This window comes from Leucoraja erinacea, chromosome 25 (genome assembly GCF_028641065.1).
Source record: "Leucoraja erinacea ecotype New England chromosome 25, Leri_hhj_1, whole genome shotgun sequence".
NCBI lineage: Eukaryota > Metazoa > Chordata > Chondrichthyes > Rajiformes > Rajidae > Leucoraja > Leucoraja erinaceus.
The window spans coordinates 17583088-17593518 of record NC_073401.1 but is presented as its reverse complement, the minus strand read 5'-3'; the positions used below and the strand labels follow the sequence as shown (position 1 = coordinate 17593518).

Sequence of the window (10431 nt, the reverse complement as noted above, 5' to 3'; positions counted from 1 at the left end):
GGAAACAGACCTTTCGGCCCAATTTGCCCATGCTGACCAAGGTGCCCTATCTGCTCGTGTTTGGCCCATATCCCGCTAATCCTTTCCTATCCATGTATCTGTCCAAATATCCTTAAACGTTGCAATACTGCTTGCCTTAACTACCTCCTCTGGCAGTCTGTTCCATATACCTGCCAACCACTGTGTGTGAAAAATTTGCCCCTCAGGTTCCTCTCTCACATTAACTTACAGTATGTCCCCTGGTTCTTGATTCCCCTACCTTGGGGGGGGGGGGGGGGTGGCTGGATAGTCAGTGAAAATGAGGGCATTGTGTGCTTGAAGCCGTGGGTCTCACCAGCTAATAGAAGATAGACACTTATCTAATAGAAGATTAGGTAATGCAGGCAGCATCTCTGGAGAGAAGGAGAGGGTGACTTTACGGGTCGAATCTGAAGAAGGGTCTCGACCCAAAACGTCACCCATTACTTCTCTCCAGAGATGCTGCCTGACTCCAGCAATTTGTGCCTATTTTCGGTATTAAACTTAGCATCTGCAGTTCCTTCCTACGCATTTCCTCGGTCCCGCCAGATAGTCAGGTTCCAGAAAGGGTCCAGGATTGTACCCGTGGCTGTTCTGATCTCCGCAGCTTGGCTTTGTACTGGGTCCACTGACTAGAGTGCAGGCGAGCTGAGCTCTGAAATATGACTCTATTGAGCGGGAGGCTGGGGCAGAGGGTGTGGGTGCATCCAAGGGCAGCTTTGTGCAGTGATCAGGGTCTCTTGTTGTGAGGGCGGATCGATGCGGTGCTGGATGTGCGGGAGGAGCCAGTCGAAGGCATGCTTGCCCGGCTGTACTGATGCACTATCGGGGGAATCGATTTCTGCTGCTGTTGCCGTGAGCTGAAATCTTTTAGTAGGAGGGGAAACATTTTCAGAGATAATGTGCAGCAGGATCCTGCTTCCAGACAGGAGTGAGCAGTACAGCGCTGATCTCTCTATTGAGAAGCTTGCTCCCATTTGATATATTACTCCAGTATTCCCTGTGTGGCTACAAACTGATGTGAGTTATTTCGAAATTCATTGCAAATTCTATCACGGACGCAGGTTATTATTTTTCTGTGAATCTGTTTATGGATCACAAAGCTATGGTGTTAACAGCACTTACAACATAGAACTGTACAGGACATGAACAGGCCCTTCGGCCCACAATGTCTGTGCCGAACAGGATGCCAAGACCGTTTCGTATCTACCAGCACTTCCATGTGCCTCTTAAAGGTCACTATCTTATCTGCCTCCACCACCACCCTCGGCAGCATGTTCCAGGCACCCGTCACTCTCTGTGTAAATAAGTTATCCCACTTTCACACCCACTCCCTACACACTAGGGGCAATTTATAGAGCGCCAATAAACTTACAACCCCGCACGTCTTTGGGACGTGGGAGGAAATCGGAGCACCCGGAGGAAACCATATGCGGTCAGAGGGAGAACGTGCAAACTCCACACAGACAGCATTGGATGCCAATATTGAACCCGGGTCTCCGGTGCTGCGAGGTAGCATCTCCGAGTGTACTCGATGGGCTGAATTCCGCTACTATAGTTTATGAACATGAATTGTGAATCCAGAGGAGGGGATGTAGGTGGAAGGGGATGGAGGGGGGGGCTGGATAATGGGAAATATGGGGCATCGACACTGAGCTCATTCAGTGATTCCTCCCCTCACACACTCAGGAAATGACAACAAATTGCAATATATCGGTGGAAGCAAATGGAAGTGGAGCAAGACAAATCTATTTCTGACAGGTCAGGTTTGGTCGGATCAATCTACACCTGAGGGGACAGCCCGTTAGGGGAGTGGAGCTTCGATTGCGAGAGCTTTCCTTTCTAAAATTATTTACGTTTCAATGCAGTAATGTGTTTACTGATGATCCTGCTTATAAATCAGCTTCACTGTAGCAACAAAGGCCTCTCTTAAGCAGTAAATATTTCAAGTAATTAATATCTTTATTGCCGCCTGTCCCCTGGCATTCAGTGTTGTTTATTTTATTGACCCCTTGGGCTGAAGCCTTCAATGAGTACGTTGGCCAAATGTCACATTGAAGAGACCAACCAACAACGCACCAAACTGGGGCCAAAGTCCAGACCCAAACCACTCCTAAGTAATGCACACATCTGGACCAAGATCCACTATCCTCTGTAGGTTCCACTGGCCTCTTTTGAATGGGTCTGGACTCACCCAATGAATCTCCTGCCAAGTGCTTTAAATCTAGTAAAGTACTTAGAAGTGCAGTCATAATTGTAATGTGGAAAACACAGGTGATAGGAGTTGGCTTTGGTTTGGCATCTAACGTAATAGGTAGGCACCTCCACCATTGCGGCACTCCCACCTCGCTGTGGCAAAACAGAAAACGCAGGCAGCACCCACAGGTCAGGCAGCATCTGCGGAAAGGGATGTTTTTTGGGTCTGAGACTCTCTGGTTCTGCTTCCAGTACCCGAGTGCTTCTAACATTTTCTGTTTTTATTTCAGGTTTCTGCCACCTGCGGTTTTCTTTTTTGCTCTTCCACCTCTTTACTGCACCAAATCGCCAATCCTCAATAATGCCACCATAATCATAGTCACACAGCAAGGAAACAGGCCCTTCGGCCCAACTCGTCCAAGCCAACCAAGATGCATCATCTAGGCTAGCCCCATTTGCCGATATCCCTCTAACCCATTCCTATCCATGTACCCATCCAAATGATTTGCCTGATCCTAAGCCCTCTCAGGATACGCTGATGCTGACGGCATCGTAACCGTATCTCAGCACCTTTTTAATTTGGCCATTGTGCTCATAGACTTGAAAAGTTCTATGTATGAGGTCTGAACTTGTTTTGGTTTGTCACCATGAGGTGCCACCATCCAAGGGCAATGTTGGAGCTGTCTGAGAGCATGCCTTTCTCTCTTTCTAGCAGCAGAAATCACTGAATGCCATCTGGCAATGGGAACCATGCGATGCCCAGAATCCTGCCTCCTTGGACACCAGGGAGTGACCCAGGAATGGAAACTAGATTCAAATTCCTGCATTTCTCCATTTCTCTTTGACTCTGCAACGTCCCCTTGCCCTATGATCCTCAGAAGATCCTCCATGTCCAATCCATGGTCCACGTTTTCTCTCATTCGCATCATGATCGGCAGCTGGGTCTTTAGGTGTTCCAGTCCTGATCACCACCAAACACTTCGTACTCTCGTTTTCACACCTTCCACTTTATTATCTCTGTCTCCCTCTCCCCTGATGCACAGTCTGAAGAAGGGCTCGACACGAAACATCGCCCATTCCTTCTCTCCAGAGATGCTGACTGTCCTGCTGACTTACTCCAGCATTTTGTGTCTATCTTCGGCATAAACCAGCATCTGCAGTCCCTTCCTACACATTTTGTAACCCTCTCTGTCTTTTCTCTGTGCTCCCCTCTTTCAACAAACTCCATGAACATGATGTATTTAACCAAGCTTAAAGGCGTTTGTCCTAATGTCTGCATTTAAACTTGGGCTGAATTTTTACATGCGTGAAACAGTACCGAGAACAGTTAGTCATTCTCCTCTGAAACTCCTTGTGTGGGGGGTGAGAGGGGGTGGAGTGGTGGCTACCATATCAAAGGTGGCAGATACATGCAAGGTGATGTTAGGACTCTATGTACGGTAGTGGGCAGTTTATTTACTAGCCCAGTCACCCAGCTCCCACGACCTCATCTTTGTGAACCCTGGCCAAAGTCGCAACCGATTGTAACTCTTTGGATTCTGCAGTGACCAGAATAACTCAGGAGCCAGAATATCTGCAAGTAAACAGGAGCGGATGCCAGCAGGCCGTCTGGTTAATTCACACTGGCTGCTCGCACAGCTACAAAACCACTGTAAAATTAGCTTTTGCTGTGCTTGAGGCAAAACAAAATTTGGACAAAAATATCAGTATTCCTGCCCTCTGGGTCTCTATCTATCTGTGTGTCTGTCTGTCTGTCGGTCCGTCCATTTTCAAAATTGTTCATTGCAGATGGAATTAAAGAAGGATGAAATCTATCTTTAGCTCTGATGCCTTTGATCCAAGTGATCACCTATAGGATCACAGGACATGGAGGCACAATTAGTTCTCAGCCAGTTCGTCCTTGTGACTCTTTAAGAAAACATGGAAACATAGAAATTAGTTGCAGGAGTAGGCCATTCGGCCCATCGAGCCAGCACTGCCATTCAATATGATCATGGCTGATCATCCTAAATCAATACCCCGTTCCTGCTTTCTCCCCATATCACTTTATCCCGTTAGTCCTAAGATCGATATCTAACTCTTTCTTGAAAACACCCAGCGAATTGGCCTTCACTGCTTTCTGTGGCAGAGAATTCCACAGATTCACAACTCTCTGGGTGAAAAAGTTTTTCCCTATCTTAGTCCTAAATGGCCTACCTCTTATTCTTAAACTGTGACCCCTGGTTCTGCACTCCCCCAACATCGGGAACATTTTTCCTGCATCTAACGTGTCCAATCCCTTAAGAATTTTATATGTTTCTATAAGACCCCTCTCATCCTTCTAAATTTCAGTGAATGTAAGCCCAGTCGATCCATTCTTTCATCATATGTTAGTCCCGCCATCCCGGGAATTAACCTGGTGAACCTATGCTGCACTCCCTCAGTACCAAGAATAACCCTCCTCAAATTAGGAGACCAAAAACTGCACACAATACTCCAGGTGCGGTCTCACCAGGGCCCTGTACAACTGCTTTAGGACCTCCATGCTCCTAAACTCAAATCATCTCGCAATGAAGGCCAACATGCCATTAGTTTTCTTCACTGCCGGCTGTACCTGCATGCTTACTTTCAGTGACTGATGTACAAGGACACCCAGGTCTCCTGGCACCTCCCCTTTTCCTAATCCGACACCATTCAGATAGAAGGGCCTCGACCCGAAACGTCACCTATTCCCTCACTCCATAGATGCTGCCTCACCCGCTGAGTTTCTCCGGCATTTTTGTCTACCATTCAGATAATAATCTACCTTCTTGTTCTTGCTACCAAAGTGGACAACCTCACGTTTATGACCTGATGTGGCTTTCGAGAGGGTACGGAAAGGATTTATCTAAATGCTGTCTGGATTAGCTATTAGCTACAATGAGAGGCTGGATGAACTTGGAAACCTGATGGAAGTACTATATAAAATGATGAGAGGCATAGATAGGGTAGGGCAGACAAGCAGCATTTCTGGAGAGAAGGAATGGGTGATGTTTTGATTTTGTTTCTTCAGTGTCTGAAGAAGGATCTGAACCCGAAACGTTGTCCATTCCTTCTCGCCAGAGATGCTGCCTGTCCTGCTGAGTTACAACAGCATTTTGTGTCTATCTTTAGTGTAGTGCTGTGTTCAAGAGTTTAATTGGGTCAGGATCTCGCCTATGCAACTGTGCACAGTTTATGCTCCTACAGCAGGAGCAGGTTTATTCAACAATGTTGCCAATGCTGAGCTGTCAGAGTGGAGACTCGGCTCATCTGTGCCAGATACCTCAGCCCTGAGGCACCCAGGGATCGGACACAGAGAGCATGTTCTCCACAGATGCTGCCTGACTCGTTGAGTTACTCCAGCACTGTGTGTCCTTTTGTGTAAACCAGCATCTGCAGTTCCTTTTTTCCACACTTAGAGTTAGGTTTAGGTGTTGGTTTATGATCGTCACATGTACTGATGTACAGTGAAAAGCTTTGTTTTGCATGCTATGCAAACTGATCAAAATATACTATCCATAAATACAATCAACCCAAACTCAAGTCTGGAGAAGGGTCTTGACCCAAAATGTCACCCATTCCTTCTCTCCAGAGTTACTGCCTGTCCCGTCGAGTTCCTCCAGCATTTTGTGTCCATCTTTGGTGTAAACCAGCATCTGCAGTTCCTTCCCACACAAACTCAAGTACAGTAGGGGGAAGATGCAGAGTACAGAGGAAGTTCTCAGCATTGTAGAGCGTTGATTAAAACTTGGCAAATATCTCCGCAAACCTTGGAGGGGTCAGACCCAGCTTGTGTGTGGGTCTGTTTGCGGGGCAGGTTTCAACTCAGGCGGAACATACAATTTGGCACAGTCTGGAAATTCTGCACTTACTCCTCCCTCAAGTATCCGGGAGGAGAATCAGGGTTACTCCTTGGGGGTCTGTGTTTGTTGAAAAATATAAGTCGCTCACCAGGGAATTGGAACAACCTTGAATTGTACCACAGCCCAGGGAGTGCGCAAAACACCTTTTGTTTGTTTGCAAGCGGTGAATTATGTTTTAGAAGTACTTTATACAGCAGGGAAATGGTTTGATTTAAAACTCCCATCAACAGAGGCCCAGGAAAGGCTCAGGGGCCTCTGACGTAGGTGGCGGGCTCGGTGCCAGGCCTGATGTGATCGCGGGGCCTCCTCTAGTCTCTGGTATCGCTGACACTCTCCCTAATGGGGGGGACACGAGTTCCCAGCGTCGCCGCCACTGGGTTTGGGTGCTTGTGTTCTGTTTGACACAAGATCATATTAGCAGCAAGCGAGCTGACGAGCTGACAGGTCAGAGAGGCGCCGGGTCAAGGCATGTGTGCAAGTCACCCAAGCACAAAGCAAGACCCGCTGTCTGCTCCTGCAGCACAGTTGCCTAGCAACGCTGCTGCTCTCCTTAGATACCTCTGTTACTGGGTATGGGAAGGGGGGGGGGGGGGGGTGGAGGGGGGAGAAGAAAGACTTTGGCCATTTAACAAAACTGTACCATTTTTGAACGGGACGTTTTGTGAGCCGGGACACTCCTTCGAGGATAGACACAAATTAGTGGAGTAACCCAGTGGGTCAGACAGCATCTCTGGAGATAAAAAATGCTCCTCATTTTTCTCTAGAGAGAGATGTGGGTGACGTTTTGGGTTGGAATCCTTCTTCAAACTTCACTTTCACTCCGAAGAAGGTTCCAACCCAAAACGTCACCTATTCTTGTTCTCCAGAGATGCTGCTTGGCCCGCTGAGTTACTCCAGCATTTTGTGTCTATCTTCGGGTAGAAACCACCACTTTGCACACTCCTCCAGGGTGCTGTCATGGCATCTCAGTGGCTAGACTCAGCTTAAAGAAATGACACTGAGCGCTGGAGTAACTCAGCGGGTCAGGCAGCATCTCTGCAGAACATGGAGAGTTGCCTTTTCGGGTCAGGACCCTTCTTCTAACGGATTGCAGTTGTAGATGTTTGGGAGAAAGCTGGAAAAGAGGTAGGGGGGGGGACAAAGCCTGGCGAGTGATGGGTGGACATGGGTGATGGTGGTGGGAGGGAGGGGTTAGCGGTGTGGGAGGTGGGTGGACAAAGGCCAGAGATGACAAGACAAAAGGCAGAAGAGATAATTAAGTAAGGAGAAAAGATGCATGAAATGTGAAGCCAGAGGAAATAACATAGATGGGAGGTGAGGAGGGGGGGGGGGGGGGGGGGGGGGGGGGGGGGGGGGGGGGGGGGGGCAGTGTAGGCATCCAGATTGGATTAAATAATTGTTTTTAAGAAGGAACTGCAGATGCTGGGAAAATCGAAGGTACCCAAAAATGCTGGAGAAACTCAGCGGGTGCAGCAGCATCTATGGCGCGAAGGAAATAGGCAACGTTTCGTCCCGAAACGTTGCCTATTTCCTTCACTCCATAGATGCTGCTGCACCCGCTGAGTTTCTCCAGCATTTTTGTGTACCTTGGATTAAATAATTGCTGCTTGTTGATGGGAAGGAAGAATAGAAGTGTAGAAATGTGCAGCACAAATGAGCCCCTACAGCAGATCGTGTCTATGCCCACCATGGTATAGGTGCTAATCACATGTACCTGCATCAGGCCCATATCCCTCGCCTCCTGTCCTGTTCAGATATCTGCCCAAACACCGATTATACACATTGCGATGAATAATTGCAAAAGGATACAGGACTGCCACGGCGGGGCTAAACCTGCAGGGTTATGGGGTAGAGTGAAGTAATGGGGCGGACTGTACATTAGTCTAGAGTATTGACAAGGAATTCAAGAGTCAAGCGTATTTAACGGTTATATGTACCAACAATGGGACACTGACATCCTTACTTTCTGCAGCGGGACAGGCCCATGAATGCAATGATACACAGATAAATATACAATAATCAATAACATAATAAAGCTAAATCATTGGAGATCCTCCGACCTCAATGGAGACCTTCAGACTGTAATCGGACTTTACTGGGCTTCATCTTGCACTATGCGTTATTCCCTTTGCCCTGTATCTATACACGGTGCATGGCTTGATTGTAATTATGTATAGTCTTTCAACTGAGTGGTTAGCATGCAACAAAAGCTTTTCACAGCACATCGGTACATATGACAATAAACTAAACAAAACTAAAACAAAATAAACTAATAACTGTAATACCTGGTAATATAATAATGCAAAATCAAAGTCTGTAGTACAACCAAAACACAGTCCATAGAAGATCACTGTTGCTGAGGTTAGTGTTGTGCAGTGTTCAAGAGCCTGATGGTAGTCGGGAAGAATCTGTTCTTGAACCTGGAGGTCATGCTTTTCAGGCTGATGTATCTTCTTCCCAATGGCAGGGGTGAAATGAGAGTGTAGCCAGGGTGGTCTCCTCTGCTCTGCTTTGATAAGATGAGGATAACCATCTGTAAACGTAGAAACATAGAAAATAGGTGCAGGAGTAGGCCATTGGGCTCTTCGAGCCTGCACCGCCATTCGATATGATCATGGCTGATCATCCAACTCAGTATCCCATCCCTGCATTCTCTCCATACCCCCTGATCCTTTTAGGCACAAGGGCCATATCTATCTCCCTCTTAAATATAGCCACTGAACTGGCCTCAACTACCTTCTGTGGCAGAGAATTCCACAGATTCACCATTCTCTGTGTAAAAAATGATTTTTCTCATCTCTGTCCTGTAGCAGCAGTTCAGCTCGTAGCTGGAAGATTACACCAACAAGCTTCATCTCCACTCTAGCAAAGTAGCCAGACTTTGGGCATTTTAGGAACAGAACAGTCGCTGTGAAGGAAGGAACTGCAGATGCTAGTTTACACCGAAGACAGACACAAAATGCTGGAGTAACTCAGCGGGGCATGCAGCATCTCTGGAGAGAAGGAATGGGTGACATTTTGGGTCAAGACCCTTCTTGAGGCGAAGCGCCACCCATTCCTTCTCTCCAGAGATGCTGCATGTCCCGCTGAGTTACTCCAGCATTTTGTGTCTGTCCACAGTCACTGTGTAACTGTACTGACATCCTGTTTATTTACACCATCAGAGTCACTCAGAGTCTAAATGTATAACGTTTGCCTCCATGGCAACAGTGACTGCACCAGAAAACAATTTACTGAAAGCAGAACGTTTTGGGATGTTTCTCAGAGGCGTGAAGGGGTGCTATACAAATGCAAGAAAATCCTTCTCTCCCTCCTCACTGTGTATCTGCTGTAGCAGCTGTTTATTTAAAAGGGTAGGAGCGACTAATTGTGTAACCTCTGTTTGTGATGGAGCAGCTCGTAGTCACGAGTATTGAATTAGCGGTTCGTGAGGAGTGGCCCTGTAGTGACAGTGCTTGATCCAAACCTTCTGCACAGCCTGGGCCATACTTCTGGGTGCAGCGATGGGTCTGAAGTCCCAGGACTCAGACGATGATTCTGAACTATCAGCAGGAACTGCGTTGTTGTTTCAGATAGCAACAGAGAGAGAGATAGTCAACTATGTTTTATGGTCAGATGTCCCAAATAGAACAATGACATTCTTACTTGCAACAGCACAACAGAATATGTAAACTTAGTATTCTGTAAACAATATAATAAACAAGAAAAAAAGCTGTGTGTGTGTCTATATATATATATATATATGTGTGTATATATATATATGTATTTACACGCACACACACACAAACATATATATATATATATATTTTTTTACACACACACACACACACACACACACACACACACACACACACACACATCACACTCGCACTCACACACACACACACACACACACACACACACACACACACACACACACACACACACACACACACACACACACACACACACACACACACACACACACACACACACACACACAAACAAACAACGAATAATAGTGCAAAAAGACAAAACCAATGCCCCCCAAGTCTATGTCGTTCAGAGCTTATTTGGAGGTTGTAGAGTTTAATAGCCTGATGGATGTAGGAGAGAAGCTGCTCCTGAACCTGAACGTTACAGTTTTCAGGCTCCTCTATCTTCTTCCCGATGGCAGGAGGGAGTGAAATGAGTGTGTGGCCAGGATGGTGTGGGTCTCTGGTGTGGGCAGCAATAACTCCTCAAGCCCACTTTGACATCAGTGATATGATCTGTTATTTTACCCACAACCCCTAATGCAATTACTTAACAGAAATCTATCGGCCTTACATTGGCATTCAACTGTCGAACCTGCCTTCAGTAGCAAATGCAGATG

At 46.8% G+C, this 10431-nt stretch overlaps 1 protein-coding gene across 1 annotated transcript in view; it reads left to right on the top strand.

Annotated features, from left to right (window-relative positions):
• The window catches only part of mn1b (meningioma 1b), a 109394-nt gene that overhangs the window by 66993 nt on the left and 31970 nt on the right, over positions 1 to 10431 (top strand). The window lies entirely within an intron of this gene.